Source organism: Chlorocebus sabaeus, chromosome 16 (assembly GCF_047675955.1).
Source record: "Chlorocebus sabaeus isolate Y175 chromosome 16, mChlSab1.0.hap1, whole genome shotgun sequence".
Taxonomy (NCBI): Eukaryota; Metazoa; Chordata; class Mammalia; order Primates; family Cercopithecidae; genus Chlorocebus; species Chlorocebus sabaeus.
In genome coordinates this window covers 26,652,568-26,671,426 of record NC_132919.1, presented here as the reverse complement: position 1 = coordinate 26,671,426, position 18,859 = coordinate 26,652,568, and the positions used below count along the sequence as shown (strand labels likewise).

Here is an 18,859-nt window from a genome sequence, read left to right as displayed (position 1 = left end):
CGGACGTGGTGGCGGGCGCCTGTAGTCCCAGCTACTCGGGAGGCTGAGGCAGAATGACGTGAACGCAGGAGGCGGAACTTGCAGTGAGCTGAGATCTCGCCACTGCACTCCAGCCTGGATGACAGAGCGAGACTCCGTCTCAAAAAAAAAAAAAAAAAAAAAAAAAAAAGAAAGAAAAGAAAAAAGGATTTGAACAAGCAATCTGCAGAAGACATTAAATGGCCAATAAACATAAAAAAACTACTGAATGTCAGCAATAGTCAAATAAAGCATTATTTGCCTATCGGATTAGAAAAAAATTTAAAGAATTGGTGATTGCAGGGGGAAACGGTCTAACTTTTGAGTGGGACTATAAATTTGTATGACTCTTCTGGAAGCAATTTAACAGTAACTGTCTCAAAAAATAAAAAATGAAACAAAAAATAAAAACAAAAACAAAACAGTAACTATCCCAATTTTATTTTTATTTTTGGAGACAGAGTTTCGCTCTGTTGCTCAGGCTGGAGTGCAGGCGCGATTGTGGCTCACTGCGACCTCTGCTTCCCAGATTCAAGCGATTTTCCTGTCTCAGCCTCCTGAGTAGCTGGGATTACAGGTGTGCACCACCACACCCAGCTCTTTTTTTTTTTTTTTTTTTTTTTTTGTATTTTTAGTAGAGACAGGGTTTCACCACGTTGGCCAGGCTGGTCTTGAATTCCTGACTTCAAGTGACCCACCTGCCTTGGCCTCCCAAAGTGCTAGGATTATAGGCGTGAGCCACCATGCCCGGCCAGTTAGCATTCCTAATAGGAAATAACATATTTTACTGTAACTAGTTTTAGCAGAAAATAATTGATTAAGTCTTCTGAAAAATCCCCGAGACAGCCAGAGTTCAGGCTTAGAGCCTCTGCTACCATTAACAATACTCTAACCAGACCACAAGGCTTCTCTACCACAGATCCCACTGCTGCAATTGTCTACACCAACAGTGCTGAGCATTAGGTACCAGACCTCCTTTATGGTTACTCCTGAGAAGCTGTATTGTCAGTATTCTCCAGAGAAACAGACTATAAACACACACACACACACACACACACACACACGTCTATTTATACAAATGTATACATGTATAAAGAGATGTGTTATGGGAATTGGCTCATGCAACTATGGAGGCTGAGAAGTGCCACCATCTGTCATCTATGAGCTGGCAAACCGGGAAGGTGAGAGCTAAACTCTGACCTTTTTCCTCACTTGCCCAGATTCTTATCTAAGGGACCTGAGGAGTTATGCCCTACAAACCATAAAATCTCATCAGATGGGTTTTATTTAACCCTACGTAATGTAGTATGCTTTCCAATGTGACTGTGGCAAAATATCACATAACAGAAATAGAAGGAAATCAAAATATTTTATGTGAAAATATGTTTCTTTGCTTTTTTTTTTTTTTTTGACAGAATCTTACTTTGTCTCCCAGGGTGGAGTGCAGTGGCTCTGTCTGGGCTCACTGCAACCTCTGCCTCCTGGGTTCAAGCAATTCTTCTGCCTCAGCCTCCCGAGTAGCTAGGACTACAGGCATGCGCCACCACACCCAAGTAATTTTTGTATTTTTAGTAGAGACAGCGTTTCACCATGTTGGCCAGGCTGGTCTCGAACTCCTGACCTCAAATGATCTGCCTCCCTTGGCCTCCCAAAGTGCTGGGATTACAGGCGTGAACCACGGCGTCCAGCCTATCCCATATGTATTGACTGATGTTTTACATCTCCCTAAAATTTATAAAATCAAGTTGTAACCCAACTACTTTGGACACATGTTGGGAGGAACTCTTGAGACTGTGCCTTAGGCCTTGGTCACTCATACTTGACTCAGAATAAATCTCCTTAAATATTTTATAGCATTTGATTCTTTTCATTGACCAAAGCCAGCGTGTAATTTAGTTTGAACCCCAAGGCCTGGGAACCAGGAGACCTGATGATGTAACTTCCAGTCCAAGTAGGGATGCCTGATGAGAGGGGGTGGATGTTGGGAGGCTCTGGTGTAAGTCCAAGAGTCTGGCAGGACTGAGAACTGGGAACTCTGATATCCCAGGGCAGGAGAAGATGGATGTCCCAGTTCAAGAAGAGAGAAAGAGAATTTGCTGTTTGTGATATTGTGAAATATATATTTGGTTTTGTCCCTGTTTCCTGGCCCACAGCTTCTAAAACCCTTGCAATCTCCACAGTGATAACAGGATCTTCTGTGTCCTAATGAGGTGGCTGACGACTCCCAGGTAGCTTCAGGATAGGGGCTGGTCACCAGAAAAACCAAGGCATGATTAGAGGGTTGGAACTTTCAGTCCCACCCCCAACCTCTCAGGAGTGGAGATGGGTTAAAGCTTGAGTTGGTCACCAATGGCCATGATTTAATCAATTATGCTTATACAATGAAGCTTCCATAAAAACCCAAAAGGAATTGGTTTGGAGAGCTTCCAAATAGCTGAACACGTGAAGGTGCTTGGAGGGTAGTGGGCCTGGAGACAGCATGAAAGCTCCGTGCTCTTCCCTCATGCCTTGCCCTATGCATCTCTTCCATGTGGCTGCTCATCTGTATGCTTTGTGAATCCCTTTTTATTTAACTTAATTTAATTTTAATTTTATTTTATTGAGGCAGGGCCTTGCTCTGTTGCCCAGGCTGGAGTGCAGTGGTATGATCTTGACTCACTGCATCCCTAACCTCCTGGCCTCAAGTGATCCTTCCACCTCAGCCTCATGGGTAGCTGGAACCACAGGTGTGTGCCTCTATGCCTGGCTACTTTTTAAATTTTTTGTAGAGATGGGGTTTTGCCATATTGCCCAGGGTGGTTTTAAACCCCTGAGACTGGTCTGATCCTCCTGCCTTGGCCTCCCAAAGTTCTGAGATTCCAGGCATGAGCCATTGCACCTGGCTGTGATATTCTTTAGAGTAAATGGGTATCCAATGATGACTACTTAAATAAATAAATAAGTAAATAAATGGGCAATTGTAAGTATTTTCCTGAGCTCTGTGAGAGCTATCTTATCAAATTAATTGAACCTGAGGAGGAGATGGTAGAAACCCCAGTTTATATCTGATTGGTCAGATGTTGTTGTTGTTTTGTTTTGTTTTGTTACACCTTTACTCTGCCCTGTTGTTCTACTCAAGGCCTCAACAGATTGGATGACACTCACACTGGTGAGGGCAATCTTGTTTACTCAGTCTGCTGATTCAAATGCTAATCTCTTCTAGAAACACCATTACAAACACATCCAGAAATAATGTTTTATTAGCTCTCTGGGCATCCCTTAGTCCAATCAACTTAACACATAAAGTTAATCATCACTGAAGCCAACTGTCTCTGTAGCTGCAGTTTCTGATGAATGACACATGGTTCCTGTGTCTTCATGTTGCCCTCTTTTTAAAGTCTTGTATGGTTATTTCTAATAGTAGAGGCTCCACACAAGCTAGAAGACCTAGAAGACATGGATAAATTTCTGGACACATATACCCTCCTAAGACTGAACCAGGAAAAATTGATTCCCTGAACAGACCAATAATGAGCTCTGAAATTAATCAGTCATAAATAGCCTACCAACCAAAAGAAGCCCAGGACCTGACGGATTCACAGCTGAATCCTACCAGCTGTACAAAGAAGAGCTGGTACCGCCGGGCGTGGTGGCTCACGCCTGTAATCCCAGCTCTCAGGGAGGCAGAGGGGGGAGGATAGCTTGAGCCCAGGAGTTCGAGACCTCCCTGGGTAATATAGCGAGACCCCGTTCTCCACAAAAAGGAAAAAAAAGAAAAGAAAAAAAAAGAAGAGCTGGTACAATTCCTATCGAAACTATTCCAAAAAACTGAGGAAGAGGGATTTCTCCCCAAATCATCCTATGAGGCGAGCCACCATCATCCTGATACCAAAACCTGACAGAGACACAACAACAACAAAAAGAAAGCTTTAGGCCAATATCCTTGAATACTGATGCCAAATTTCTCAACAAAATACTTGCAAATCAGATCCAGCAGCATATCGAAAAGCTAATCCATCACGATCAAGTAAGCTTCATCCCTGGGATACAAGATTGGTTCAGCATCATAAGAAAATCAATAAATACGATTCATCACATAAACAGAACTAAAGACAAAAACCAATCTATATGTTTGTTTTTGTACCAGTTCCATGCCATTTTGGTTACTGTAGCCCTGTAGTATAGTTTTAAGTCAGGTAACGTGATGCCTCTAACTTTGTTCTTTTCACTTAGAATTGCCTTGGCTATCAGGATCTTTTTTTGGTTCCCCATGAATTTTAAGATACTTTTTTCTAGTTCTGTGAAGAAGGTCATTGGTAGTTTGATAGGAATAGCATTGAATCTGTAATTGCTTTGGGAAGTATGCCCATTTTAATGATATTGATTCTTCCTATGCATAAGCATGAAATGTTTTTCCATGCAGATATGCAGATATCTGCCAGGTGCAGAACTAGCTAGGCATATGCAGAAGATTGAAACTGGACCCCTTCCTTACACCATAAGCAAAAACAAACTCAAGATGAATTAAAGCCCTAAACCCCGGAAGACTACCCAAGCAATACCATTCTGGACATAGAAACAGGCAAAGAGTTCATGATGAAAACACCAAAAGCAATTGCAACAAGAGCAAAAATTGACAAATGGAATCTAATTGAACTTAAGAGCTTCTGCACAGCAAAAGAAACTATCAATAGAGTAAACAAACAACCCACAGAATGGGAGAAAATATTAACAAACTATGCATGTGACAAAGGTCTAATATCCAGCATCTATAAAGAACTTAAAACAAATTTACAAAAAAAACCCCAAACAACTCCATTAAAAAGTGGGCAAAGGACATGAATAGACACTTTTCAAAAGAAGACATACATGCGACCAACGAGCATATGAAGAAAACCTCAATATCACTGATCATTAGAGAAATGTAAATGAAAACCGCAGTGAGATACCATCTCACACCAGTCAGAATGGCTATTATTAAAAAGTCAAAAAATAACAGATGCTGGTGAAGTGTCGGAGAAAAGGGAACACTTATACACTCTTAATGGGAGTGTAAATTAGTTCAACCTTTATGGAAAGCAGTGTGGTGATTCCTCAAAGTGCTAAAAACGGAATTACTATTTGACCCAGCAATCCCATTACTAGGCATATACCCGGAGGAATAGAAGTCATTCTACCATAAAGACACATGCACGAGAATGTTCACTGAAGCACTGTTCACAATAGCAAAGACATGGAATCAACCTGAATGCCCATCAGTGACAGACTGGATAAAGGAAACATGGTGTATATATACTATGGAATACTATGCAGCCATAACAAGAATGAGATCATGTCTTTTGTGGGAACATGGATGGAGCTGGAGGCCATTATCCTTAGCAAACTAATGCAGGAACAGAAAACCAAATGCACATGTTTTCACTTGTAAGTGAGAGCTAAATGATGAGAACTTATGGACACAAAGAGGGGAACAACAGACACTAAGGCCTACTTGAGGGTGGAGGATGGGGGTAGGGAGGGAATCAGAAAAAATAACTATTGGGTGCAAGGCTTAGTACCTGTGTGACAAAATAATCTGTACAACAAACTCATGTGACATATTGTTACCTATATAACAACTCCTCGTTACCTATATAACAAGCTTGCACATGTACCCTTGAACCTAAATAAAAGTTAAAAAAATAGTATAGAGCCTCAGTCACATGCCTGAGTTCTAGCAGCAAGGGAACACAAATTCTAGCTCCTCTCTTGGTAAGATGGAACTGTATAATGTAAGGAATGCCCCCCAAATAGGAAAGCTATTCAAAAGATCCAAGTTTTCCCCAAACAGAAAATCTATTCAAAAGATACACAAACCATGATGCATGTTCACTGCACTCCTCCCCTTGGCTGCCCAACATTTGCTTTCATATTTAAATTCCCAAGACAATAACAACAAACTCTTCTAACTCATAATTTATTTATCCTGTGTACAAATGAAAATGAACTTACTCATCCCCACAAAGGAGGACATTCGAAAGCCCCATGACTTACTGCATCCAGCTCCAAGACTAGGATCTCTTGGTAATGTCCCATTTTCTTTTAATTCTGTCATAGTCCTGCCTTGGTATTCTGCAAATAGATTGTAAAGTTAACCAACGCAAAATAAATATTTTTATAAAATAGGGGAAAATTCATAAAAAATGTCAACACAGCAAAGAAGAAAATATGGGCGCATACTATAGTCCTCATTTGTGCAACTGGTCACTAGGCCAGAGTTGATGTTTGTAATTTCCTCCTTCCACTACTCATTCCATGCTCTCTTAGCTCACAACCAGCAGCTCAGCCCAGCAACTCAGCCCAGCAGCTCTTCATCTGGTGGTGTGACCCAAACCTTTATTTCTGAAGGATCGGGGCCCTTGGTGTCCTTATGAGTTTGCTTTCTATTAACTTTTAACCCCCAAACATGATAGTATTAGGAGCCATCTGCAAGATACTCCTCTAGATTCTAAGTAGCTCTTTTTTTGCTCCCATTGTACAGCAGCAACCCTATTTCTTCTATTTCACATTTTTGAAAATCAGGATCGATAATCAATAATGATCCAATCTTTTGCTCTCATCTTTTTCCTGATGATTCAATGGTAGAAAAGCCCAAAAAGTCTAGGAGACAGTGTCAACTTCCAGTTCAATGGAACCGTTCTTGTGTTCCCTGGTGGAAGCATGGGAACATGCTTTCTTCCTCTTTTTTTCAGTATTCTTTTTCTGACTTCTTAATTTAAGACCTATCTTATTATCAACTCCCTGCTTTTCTAATATAGGCATTTAAAGCTGTAAATTTCCTCTAGAGGACCATGTTGGCTTCATCCCACATGTTTTAAAAAATCTGGTAAAATTTGTTGAGCTTCGATAGACCATGGACCAGAATATGATCTATCTGGGTGGACATTCTAGTTGCATTTGAAAAGAATGTGTATTTTGCAGTTGCTGTAAGTAGCATTTCATAAATGTCAATTAGGTCAAGTTTGTTGTTAGAATTGTTCAAATCATCTATATGTTTTCTGGTTTATTATCTACTTGATCCATCAATTATTGAGAGAGGTATAAAAATATCCAACTATGGTTGTGAATTTTGCTTATTTCTCCCTTTAGTTCTGTCAGTTTTTCTTCATATATATACTTTTTGGTTTTTTATTTTTTTTTTAGACAGAGTCTTGGTCTGCAGTGGCATAATCTCAGCTCACTGCAACCTCCGCCTCCTGAGTTCAAGCAATTCTCCTGCCTCAGCCTCTCGAGTAGCTAGGACTACAGGCAAGCATCACCAGGCCTGGCTAATTTTTGTATTTTTAGTAGAGACGAGGTTTCATCATATTAGCCGGCCTGGTCTTGAACTCCTGACCTCAAGTCGTTGGCCTGCCCCACTGTGCCTGGCCTTTTCATATATTTTGAATCTTTGTTATAGGTGCAAACATGTTTAACATTGGTATAGCTTTCTGAAGGATTGACTGTTTTGTCGTTATGGTCATTTCCCTTTTTATTTCTGGTAATACTCATTGCCTTTTCTTTTATAAAATAATTGAAATCAGGTGTGGTGGCTCATGTCTGTAATCCCATCACTTTGGGACCAGCTCAGATTGGTCCAGGAGTTCAAAACCAGCCTGAGCAACATAGCAAGACCCTGTCTCAATTATTTTATTTATTTATTTATTTACTTTAAAATATATATATATTGTAGAGACAGGGTCTCACTCTGCCTCCCAGGCTGGTCTTCAAATCCTGACCTCAAGCAACCCTTCTACCTCAGCCTCCCAAAATGTTGGGATTACAGGTGCGAACCACTGTGTCTGGCCAATACTCCTTGTCTTGAAGTCTGCCTTACCTGATATTAAAATAGTTACACTAGCTTTCTTATGCTTCCAGTTAGCTGTTATATCCTTTTTCCATCCTTTTACTTTCAATTGATCTGTGTCTTTACATTTAAAGTACATCTCTTATAGATAACAAATAGTTGGGTATTTTTCCCCCAGTCTGTAAATTTCTTGCCTTTTAATTGAATGGTTTAGTCCATTTATACTTAATGTAATTATTGAAATGGTTGTATTTACCTTTAACATCTTGCAATTTGTTTTTTATTTATCCCATCTATTTGTACATCAATTCTCCTTCCTTTCCTTTTTTAGGTTAACTGATTATATTTTTAGTACTCTATTTTATTTATTTCCTCTATTGGCTTTTTAGTTATGCCTCTTTGTTTTTATTTTTAGTGGTTGTGCTAGTTATTAAAATATGCAGCCTATGTAGAATTACAATAATATAATTCTGTTTACTTCTCTTTCTTCTGTAACACTGTTGTCATATATCTTATTTATATATACATTGTAAACCCCAAAATACAATGTTATTTTTTGTTTAACATTATGCTAGGTGAATGAAGCCAGTCACAAAAGACCACAAGTTGTATGATTCCATTTTTATGAGATGCACAGAATAGGAAAATCTATAGCAACAGAAAATAGTTCAGTGGTTGCCTAGAGCTGTGGAGGAGATGTTGGGGGAAAGGGGAGTTGATTACCAACAAGTACAGGTTTTGTTTTGTTTGTTTGTTTGTTTTGGTGGGTGTCTTAGCTCTGGCTGCTATAACAAAATACCATAGACTGGGTGGCTTAAATAACAGAAACTTATTTTCTCAGTTTTGGCGGCTGAAAGTTCAAGATCAGGGTGCCAGCATGGTTAAATTCTGGTGAGGGCTCTCTTCCTGGCTTGAAGATGGCCATTTTCTTTCTTTCCTTCCTTTTTTTTTTATCCCCCATGACACAGCTCTAGGAGGCCCTGAGAACATGTGCCCCATGGCCACTTTCACACTGTGTCTTTGCATAGTGGAAAAAGAGCAAGAACAAGCTCTCCAGTGTCTCTTCTTATAAGGCACTAATCCTATCCTGATGCTTCTACCCTCATGAGCTCATCTAAACCTAATTACCTGTCAAAGACTCCATCTCCACATATAGTAGTCCGCCCTTATTTGCAGACCCCCAGGGCATGATTGAAACCACAGATAGTATTAAACCATATGTATACTACATTTTTCTTATACTTATGAGAACATTTAATTTATAAATTAGGCACAGTAAGATATTAACAAAAATAACTAATAATAAAATTAAACAATTATAACAATATGCCAGCATCACTACTCTTGCAGTTTGTGGAGCCATTATTCAGTAAAATAAGGGTTACCTGAACACAAGCACCGTGATTTTACAGCAGCCTATCTGATAACCAAGATGGCTAAGTGACTAATGGGCAGGTAGCATACACAGCATTGATATGCTGGACAAGGAATGAGTCATGTCCCAGGTGGGATGGAGCAGGATGGCGTGAGATTTCATCGCCACCGTGTCCGGCTAGTTTAGAATGGTACTCAATTTAAAACTTATGAATTCTTCGAGATGAGCTTGGGCAACATGGCATAACACTGTGTCTACAAATAATACAAAAAATTAGCTGGGTGTGGTGGCATGTGCCTGTAGTCCCAGCTACCTGGGAGGCTGAGGATCACCTGAGCCCAGGAGATTGAGGCTGTGGTGACCCATGATCATGCCACTCTACTCCAGTCTGGGCGACAGACTGAGATCCTGTTTCAAAACAAAACAAAACAAAACAAAACAAAAACCTTATGAATTGTTTATGTCTGGAATTCTCCATGTAATATTTTCAGCCATGGTTAACTATGGGTAACTAAAACTGCAGAAAGTAAAACTACTTTCTGTGCCATTACACTGTAAGAGGAAACTACTGTACCATGATACTGAGGGTTAGGGCTTCAACATACAAATTTCAGGGGAACACAATTTAGTTCATAGCAGTGGGTGATGAAAATGTTCTCAAATTGATTGTGATGATGGTTGCACAACTATGTGAAAATACTAAAAACCATTTAATTGTACATTTAAATAGGGAAACTATAGGGTGTGTGAGTTATAGCTCAACAAAGCTGTTATTTTTTTTTTTTAAATAGTTATACTTTACAAAAATTGTGAAAAGAGACCACTGCTCCGGAGGCCATCACCATGCAGAGCCGGGGCAGAAGCCGCGCTTGAGAGGTAGGAGGAGGAGGGGAGATAGGAATAGATTCCCACATGGCGGTTACCCTGTGTATAAGAGTGTGAGGGCTGGGAGAGATGGCTCAAGCCTGTAATCCCAGCATTTTGGGAGGCCAAGGTGGGAGGATCCCTTGAGCTCAGGAGTTTGAGGCTGTAGTGAACTGTGACTATGCCGCTGCACTCCAGCCTGGGCAACAGAGGGAGATTTTGTCCAAAAAAAAAAAAAAAAAATGGTGTGTGTCTCACTGCACCTTCAATGGCATTGAGTAGATTGTCAGTATTTAAACAGACCCTATCATGCATGAATACAAGCTAATGGTCCTTGGTTCAGGAGGTGTCGGGAAGTCTACTCTGACAGTTTAGTTGATTCAGGGAATTTTTGTTGAAAAATATGACCCAATGATGGAAGATTCCTGCAGAAAGCAAACTGAAGCAGATTGCCAACAGTACATGCTCAAAATCTTGGATATAGCAGGGACAGAGCAACTTAGAGCAATGAGGGATTTGTGTATGAAGAATAGCCAACGGTTTGCATTAGTATATTCTTTTTTTTTTTTTTTTTTTTTTAAAGACAGGTCTCACTTTGTTGCCCAGGCTGGAGTGCAGTGGTGCCATTACAGCTCACTGTAGTATCTACCTCCCTAGCTCACACAATCCTCCCACCTCAGCCTCTCAAATAGCTGGGATTACAGGAGTGCACCACCATGTCCGGCTAGTTCTTTATTTTTTGTAGAGAAGGAGTCTCACTATATTGCCTAGGCTGGTCTCACACTCTTGGGCTCAAGTGATCTTCCCACCTTGGCCTCTGAAAGCATTAGGATTACAGGTGTGAGCCACCGTGCCTGGCCTGCACTAGTATATTCTTTTTTTTTTTGAGACGGAATCTCGCTCTGTCACCCAGGCTGGAGTGCAGTGGCGCAATCTGGGCTCACTACAAGCTCCGCCTTCCAGATTCACGCTATTCTCCTGCCTCAGCCTCCCAAGTAGTTGGGACTACAGGCACCTGCCACCATGCCCAGCTAATATTTTGTATTTTTAGTGCAGACGGGGTTTCACCGTGTTAGCCAGGATGGTTGCGATCTCCTGACCTCATGATCTGCCCGCCTCAGAGTTCCAAAGTGCTGGGAATATAGGCGTGAGCCATCGTGTCTGGCCGCACTAGTATATTCTCAAACAGCTCAGTCCATGTTTAATGACTTGCAGGACCTGAAGGAATAGATTTTATAGGTCAAGGACACAGAGGATGTTCAATGACTTTGGTTGGGAATAAATGTGACCTGGAGATGAGTGAGTAGTTGGCAAAGAACAGGCAGACAGTGGTATAATTGTGCCTTTTTAGAATCTTTTGCAAGGTCAAAGTTAAACTTTTTCTTTTTTTTTTTTAAATACAGAGTCTCACTCTGTCGCCCAGGCTGGAGTGCAGTGGCACCATCTCGGCTGAGTGCAATCTCCGCCTCCCAGGCTCAAGTGAGGTTCAAGCAATTCTCATGCATCAGCCTCTCGAGTAGCTGGGATTACAGGTGCCCACCACCACACCTGGCTAATTTTTGTATTTTTAGTAAAGACAGGGTTTCACCATGTTGGCCAGGCTGGCCTGGAACTCCTGGCCTCCAGTGACCTACCTGCCTTGGCCACCTAAAGCGCTGGGATTACAGGCGTGAGCTATCATGTCTGGCTCAAAGTTAAACTTTAATGAGATATTTTGTGACCTGGTCACAGATAAATAGAAAAACACCAGTGGAAAAGAAGAAGCTTAAAAAGAAATCATGTTTGCTGCTCCAGGTCCATGGTCAGCAGCAGCTCTGAGCCAGATTACAGGAATGAACTTGTTGCCTCCTTGGAAAGTGCCAGCATTCCAGACTTCAAAACATCAATCTGAGGAAGCTTCTCCTGTTTTATATATTATGTGAAGAAATTTAGGTCTTATATTGGTTTGCAGAAGTTCCATGAAGAAAAAAATGTTCTGTGTGTATTTCTTGGAAAATAAGACAATATTTTTCCTTTGCAATAGCAGTTATAACACATGTGAAAATAAATATACTTGACTCTAATATGAGTATAGTAAAGAGCATGGATGCACTTCAAATGGTAGATATTGCTACTATAATTAAAGTGTTTCATATTGACCTTTTTTTTTTTTATCATGATTCATCCCTGTCAAGCACTAAAAAGTTGTACCATTATGTTTTATATCTGTTATGATATAAATGATGAATTTTCCCCTCAAACTCATTGCAGTGATAACTTTTTTGAGTCACTGACTTCACTTTATATTTTAAGTTTTATGAAATACCATCTGTGATTATATTCAAATTAAAATTGTTTTCATATAAGGCTTTGGAAAAAATGGTCTTTTATAGGAAGAAAACTGGGATAATTGATTTCTATGGCTTTCAAAGCTAAAACATAATATACCAAACAAACTCTAATATTGCTTCTTGTGTTTTACTTTCAGATTAAATTACTGCTTTTATGGATAACTGAATTTTAATATATTAAAAAGAGATTAAGAAAAGAAAAAATAATTTCTGTATTTGCCTACAAATTTGCCATTTCCAAAGTCTTTCATTTATTTTTGTAGATCTGAATAATGTAGTATAATTTATCTTCAGTGTGAATAACTTTACCACTTCTTGAGGTGCAGTCTCCAAGTGACAAATTATCTCAGTTTTTAACTGAAAATGTCACTATGTCACCTTCATTGTTAAAAGATAATTTTGTTGGATATATAATTTTGGGTTGACAGTTTTTTCCCCACTTTTAGCACTTTAAAAATGTAGTTCCAAGCTGGGTATGGTGGAGCATGCCTGTAGTCCCAGCTACTTAGGAGGCTGAGGCAGTAGGATCACTTGAGCCCAGGAGTTCAAGGCTGTAGTACACTATGATTGTGTCTGTGAATAGCCACTGTACTCCAGCCTGGGTAACATAATAAGACCCTCTCTCTTGAAAAAAAAAAAAAAATTAGTTCCATTGTTTGCTGGCCTTAATTATTACTTATGAGATGTCAACCATCTTTTATATCATTTTCCCCTAGTACATAAAGTGTCTCTTGGCTGGGCACGGTGGCTCACGCCTATAATTCCAGCACTTTGGGAGGCTGAGACAGGTGGATCACCTGAGGCCAGTTCAAGACCAGCCTGGCCAACATGGAGAAACTCTGTCTCCACTAAAGATACAAAAAATTAGCCAGACATGGTGGTGGGCACCTGTAATCCCATCTACAAGGGAGGCTGAGACAGGAGAATTGCTTGAACTCACGAGGTAGAGGCTGCAGTGAGCTGAGATTACACCATTGTACTCTAGCCTGGGCAGCAAGATCGAAATTCCATCTCAAATAAATAAATAAATAAATAAAGTGTCTCTCTTTTTTTGTTGCCTTTCCGCACTTTACTTTTCCCAACATCTTAGTGTGAAAATTTTCAAATATAAAAAGAAGTTGAAATAATGGAACAGTGAATATATGATACGTATCCATCTAGATTCTACTTTTTACTATATTTGCTTTAACACACATCTATTCACCCTTTACTCCATTTTATTCTTTGGATGCAAATCAAAGTTGTACATCCAGTGGTGTGCTGATAAACATTTAACAAGTGGATCCCTGAAAAAAAAGTCTTGTTTTGTAGTATTCGCCAATTACTATTGTGTAAATACTCCCATTGTGTCTGATTCCAAGCTATCAATGTGATACCACTGAATACAGAGCTGGGAAGAGATGCTCAATAGCACACCATTTTGAAGGCTATTCATATGCAAAAGAATGAAGTTGGACCATTTTATACCATATACAAAAATTAACTCAAAGTGTGTCAAAGACCTAAGTAAGTGTAAGGTCTAAAACAATACAATTGCTAGAAGTACACATAGGGCAAAAGCTTCATGACATTAGATTTAACAATGATTTCTTGGATATGATACCAAAGAGACAGGCAGCAAAAGAAAAAATAGACAAATCAAACTTAAATAAAATTAAAATAGGCCAGGCACAGTGGCTCACACCTGTAATCCTAGCACTTTGGGAGGCTAAAGCAGGCAGATAGTCCATCAACTCAAGAGGTTGTGACCAGCTTGGGTAACATGGTGAAACTCTGTCTACAAAAAACACAAAAAATTAGCTGGGTGTGGTGGCACATGCCTGTAGTCCCAGTTACTCAGGAGGCTGAGGTGGGAGGATCACCAGAGCCTGGGAAGTTGAGGCTGCAGTTAGCTGTGGTTGTGCCACCGCACTCCAGCCTGGGCAACAGAGACCCAGTCTCAAAAAAATACATCAATAAATAAAGCAAAATAAAAATAAAAAATAAAAATAAAAGCATTTTGTGCATCAAAGACACTGTCAACAGAGTAAGAGGCAACCCACGGAATGGGAGAAAGTGTTTGCAAATCAAATACCTGATAAAAAATTAATACCTAGGCCTGGCACAGTGGCTCATGCCTATAATCCCAGCACTTTGGGAGGTCGAGGGGGGTGGATCACTTGAAGTGAGGAGTTCAAGACCAGTCTGGCCAACATGGTGAAACCCCATCTCCACCAAAAATATAAAAATTAGCCGGGAGTGGTGGCACATGCCAGTAATCTTAGCTACTTGGGAGGCTGAGGAAGGAGAATTGCTCGAACCTGGGAGACGGAGGTTGGAGTGAGCTGAGATTGCACCACTGCCCTCCAGCCTGGGTGACAGAGTCTTGCTCTGTTTCAAAATAATGATAATAATAATAATAATAATAATAATAATAATATCTAGAATATATAGAGAACTCCTGAAACACAGCAATAAAAAATCAAACAACCTGACTTAAAAATGGGCAAAGGATTTAAGTAGACATTTCTCCAAAGAAGATATACAAGCAGCCAATAAGCACACGAAAATCTGCTCAACATTACTAGTTATTGGAGAAATGCAAATCAAAACTATGAGAGATCACTGTGAAAGAAAAAAATCAGGCTTAAAAGTTAGTTTTATTCAGAGTCTCACTGAGGATTGCAACCGGGAGAGTCAGAGAGTTTTTGTCAGACCACTTCAAAGCAGCGTTTCAGCCCACAGCCTAAATATATCAGGTAGGGAGGCTCTGCCTGTGCTCAGAAGTTACATCAAATGTGCTCAGAAGTTACGTTACAGCAAAATCTCACCAAAGTTTGACATAATCATTAATCCTGTTTGACACTATCATATGTACAAGAAAAGGCAAGGGCTAGGATCTCTGAACTTACTTTTTCTAAAAATGCAGTGATTCAGGGAAGAGATGTGGGAGCCTGGGCTCTGTTCTGCTTGTCGTCTTCGAGGTGTTCTTCCAGAGGGCCGCGCTCAGTCGCTGGGTCAAAGGTTTCTGAAGTTGGGCTGACAAGCAGAAGGAGAAATCATGGCTTCTCAAGGCAGGAGCTGATCAGAGGCAAACATTTGCCACTTTGTCTCACACCATCTTATGCCCATTAGGATGACTGCTATTTAAAAAACAGAAAATAAGCTGGGCATGGTGGCTCACACCTGTAATCCCAGTATTTTCGGAGGCTGAGGCTGGTGGATCACTAGATCAGGAGTTTGAGACCAGCCTGGCCAATATGGTGAAACTCTGTCTCTATTAAAAAGACAAAAATTAGATGGGCGTGGTGGCGTGTGCCTGTAGTCCCAGCTACTGGAGAGGCTGAGGCAGAAGAATCACTTGAACCCGAAGCAGAGGTTGCAGTGAGCCGAGATTGTACCACTGCACTCCAGCCTGGGCAAAAGAGAGAGACTCTGTCTCAAAAAAAGAAAGAAAGAAAGAAAGAAAGAAAGAAAGAAAGAAAGAAAGAAAGAAAGAAAGAAAGGAAGAAAGGAAGGAAGGAAGGAAGGAAGGAAGGAGAAAAGAAAAGAAAAGAAAAAAGAAAAGGAAAAGAAAAGAAAAGAAAGGAAAAGAAAAGAAAAGAAAAGAAAAGAACGAACAGAAAATAGGCTGGGCATGGTGGCTCACACCTGTAATTCCAGCACTTTGGGAGGCCGAGGCAGCAGATCACTTGAGGCCAGGAATTCAAGACCAGTCTGGTCAAAATGGTGAAACCCTGTCTCTACTAAAAATACAAATATCAGCTGAGTGTGGTGGCAGGTGCCTATAATCCCAGCTACTTGGGAGGCTGAGGCAGGAAAATTAGAGAATCGCCTGAACCCCTGAACCCGGGAGGTGGAGGTTGCAGTGAGCTGAGATAGTGCCACTGCACTCCAGCCTGGGTTACAGAGCAAGATACTGTCTCAAAAAAAAAAAAAAAAAAAAAAAAAAAAAAAAAAAAAAAAAAAAGAGAGAGAGAGAGAGAAAGAAAGAAAAAGAAAATAACGAGTGTGTAATGAGTGTTAGCAAGGATGTGGAGAAATTAGAGCCCTTCTGTACTGCTGGTGGGAACATAAAATGGTGCAGCTGCTGTGGAAAACAGTATGGTGGTTCCTCAAAAAATTAAAAATGTACTCAGGAGGTTGAGGCAGGAGGATCACTTGAGGCCAGGAGTTGGAGGCTGCAGTGAACTATGATTGTTCCACTGAGCACCAGCCTAAACCACAGAGCAAGACTCCATCTCAAAAAAGAAAAAGTTTAAAAATAGAATTACCATATTTTCTAGCCATTTCACTTCTGGGTTTTCATCAGAATAACTGAAAGCAGGGTTTCAAAGAGATACTTGTATACCCGTGTTCATAGCAGCATTACTCACACTAGCTAAAACATGGAAGAAAGTCCATAGGTAGATGAATGGATAAGCAAAATGTGATATATCCATACAATGCAATATTAGCCTTAAAAAGGAAGGAAATTCTGCAATATGCTACGATAAGAATGAATCTTGAAGATACTACGCAGAGTGAAATAAGTCAGTCAATCACAAAAGGACAAATACTGTATTATTCCACTTATATGAGGTACTTAGACTAGTCAAAATCATAGAGACAAAAAGTAGAATGGTGATTGCCAGGGGCCGTGGGAGAGGGGAATGGAAAGTTACTGTTTAATGCTTATAGAATTTCAGTTTTACAAATTGAGTAGAATTATAGAGATGGATAGTGGTGATGGTTGCACAACATTATGAATGTGTATAATACCACTGAGCTGTACACTTAAACATACTTAAGATGGTAAATTTTATGTTATGCATAATTTACTGTAATAAAAATTAAAATAAAATAGTATACCCTAATAATAGTATTCTCACAGTACAGATACAATTGATAGATGTAAATAACCTCAAAATCACAGATTAGGATGGGCACGGTGGCTCACACCTATAATCCCAGCAGTACTTTGGGAGACTGAGGCAGGAGGATCACTTGAACCTAGGAGTTGGACACCAGCCTGGGCAACATAGTGAGACCCTGTCTCTATAAAAAATATTTTAAAATTAGCTGAGTGTGGTGGCATGCTTTTAGTCCCAGCTACTTGGGAGGCTGAGGTGGGAGGCTTGTTTGACCCTGGGAGATTGAGGCTGCACTTAGCCATGGTTGTGCCACTGCACTCCAGCCTGGGTGACAAAGAGAGAACTTGTCTCAAAAAAAAGCATAGATGATAGTAAAATATCATAAAATAATTAAGAAGTGGTGATTTTGAGTATTCATTACCTTTGTTTTTAATATTATTTTTAGATGTGTGTAATTTAATTTTTAATAATAGCTCCAGTTAATAACCGGCCCTTTATAAAAAATGTTTGCTAACCCCTTCTATAGAGTTTCTACATTGGAAGTTTTGAAAGTTTTCTGTTTTTGACTTCTGACCTAATTGTGCTATAGTTAGATAATATTATCCGTACACTTTTTTTTTTTTTTTTTTTTTGAGACGGAGTCTCACTCCGTCGCCCAGGCTGGAGTGCGGTGGCCGGATCTCAGCTCACTGCAAGCTCCGCCTCCCGGGTTTACGCCATTCTCCTGGCTCAGCCTCCGGGTAGCTGGGACTACAGGTGCCGGACACCGCGCCCGGCTAGTTTTTTGTATTTTTTTTAGTAGAGACGGGGTTTCACCGCGTTAGCCAGGATGGTCTCGACCTCCTGACCTCGTGATCCGCCCGTCTCGGCCTCCCAAAGTGCTGGGATTACAGGCTTGAGCCACCGCGCCCGGCCTGGTGTACTATTGATTTTTTAAATTGTTGAGGTGAACTTTGTTGCCTCATACATGGCCAATTGTCATAAATTATCCATATATACTTAAGAAAAATATGTACTTTTGAATTTTTTATAGTGTTCTAGATATAATGTATATGAAATCAAGTTTAAGTTGCTCACATTTTTCATTTTTTTGTGAATTTTATATTTGCTTGATCTATAACTTACTGAGAAATGTGTGGTAAAGTCTCCTATAAGGATGGAAATTAATCTGTGTCAAATATCCTTGTTTGTCAGTTTGTCCTTATAGTTGTATTTGCTTGTCATATATTTTTCTGTCCTTCAAGTTCAAGCTGAAGATGTGTTTACATCATAGACATTTAAATACCCAAATATTCTGAAAAGCTTAAAAAAAGGTAGTTTCCTGTCCACCCCGTTTCACTCCCTTAGTTACCTTCCTCAACATCAGCCATTTCCAACCCTTTCCACCATTTATTTTGACACGTATATTATCTTTGTTTCTAATTGTGTATGTGTGTGTGTGTGTGTGTGTATATATATACACACACATATATATATATATATACACACACACACCCACTTCACGTTGGAGCAGTGTGACTCATGAGGCACGTGGACATAATTGAGGGTTATAGTAACCATGCCCTCTGCTGGTGAGTGTGATCCACAAAAAGGAAGTAAATCGACTGGGTGCGTTGGCTCACGCCTGTAATCCCAG

At 40.1% G+C, this 18,859-nt stretch overlaps 1 pseudogene; it reads left to right on the top strand.

Annotated features, from left to right (window-relative positions):
* The first annotated feature begins 10,370 nt into the window (after positions 1-10,370).
* Positions 10,371-11,879, top strand: LOC119621937 (ras-related protein Rap-1A-like; annotated as a pseudogene).
* The last annotated feature ends 6,980 nt before the right edge of the window (positions 11,880-18,859 follow it).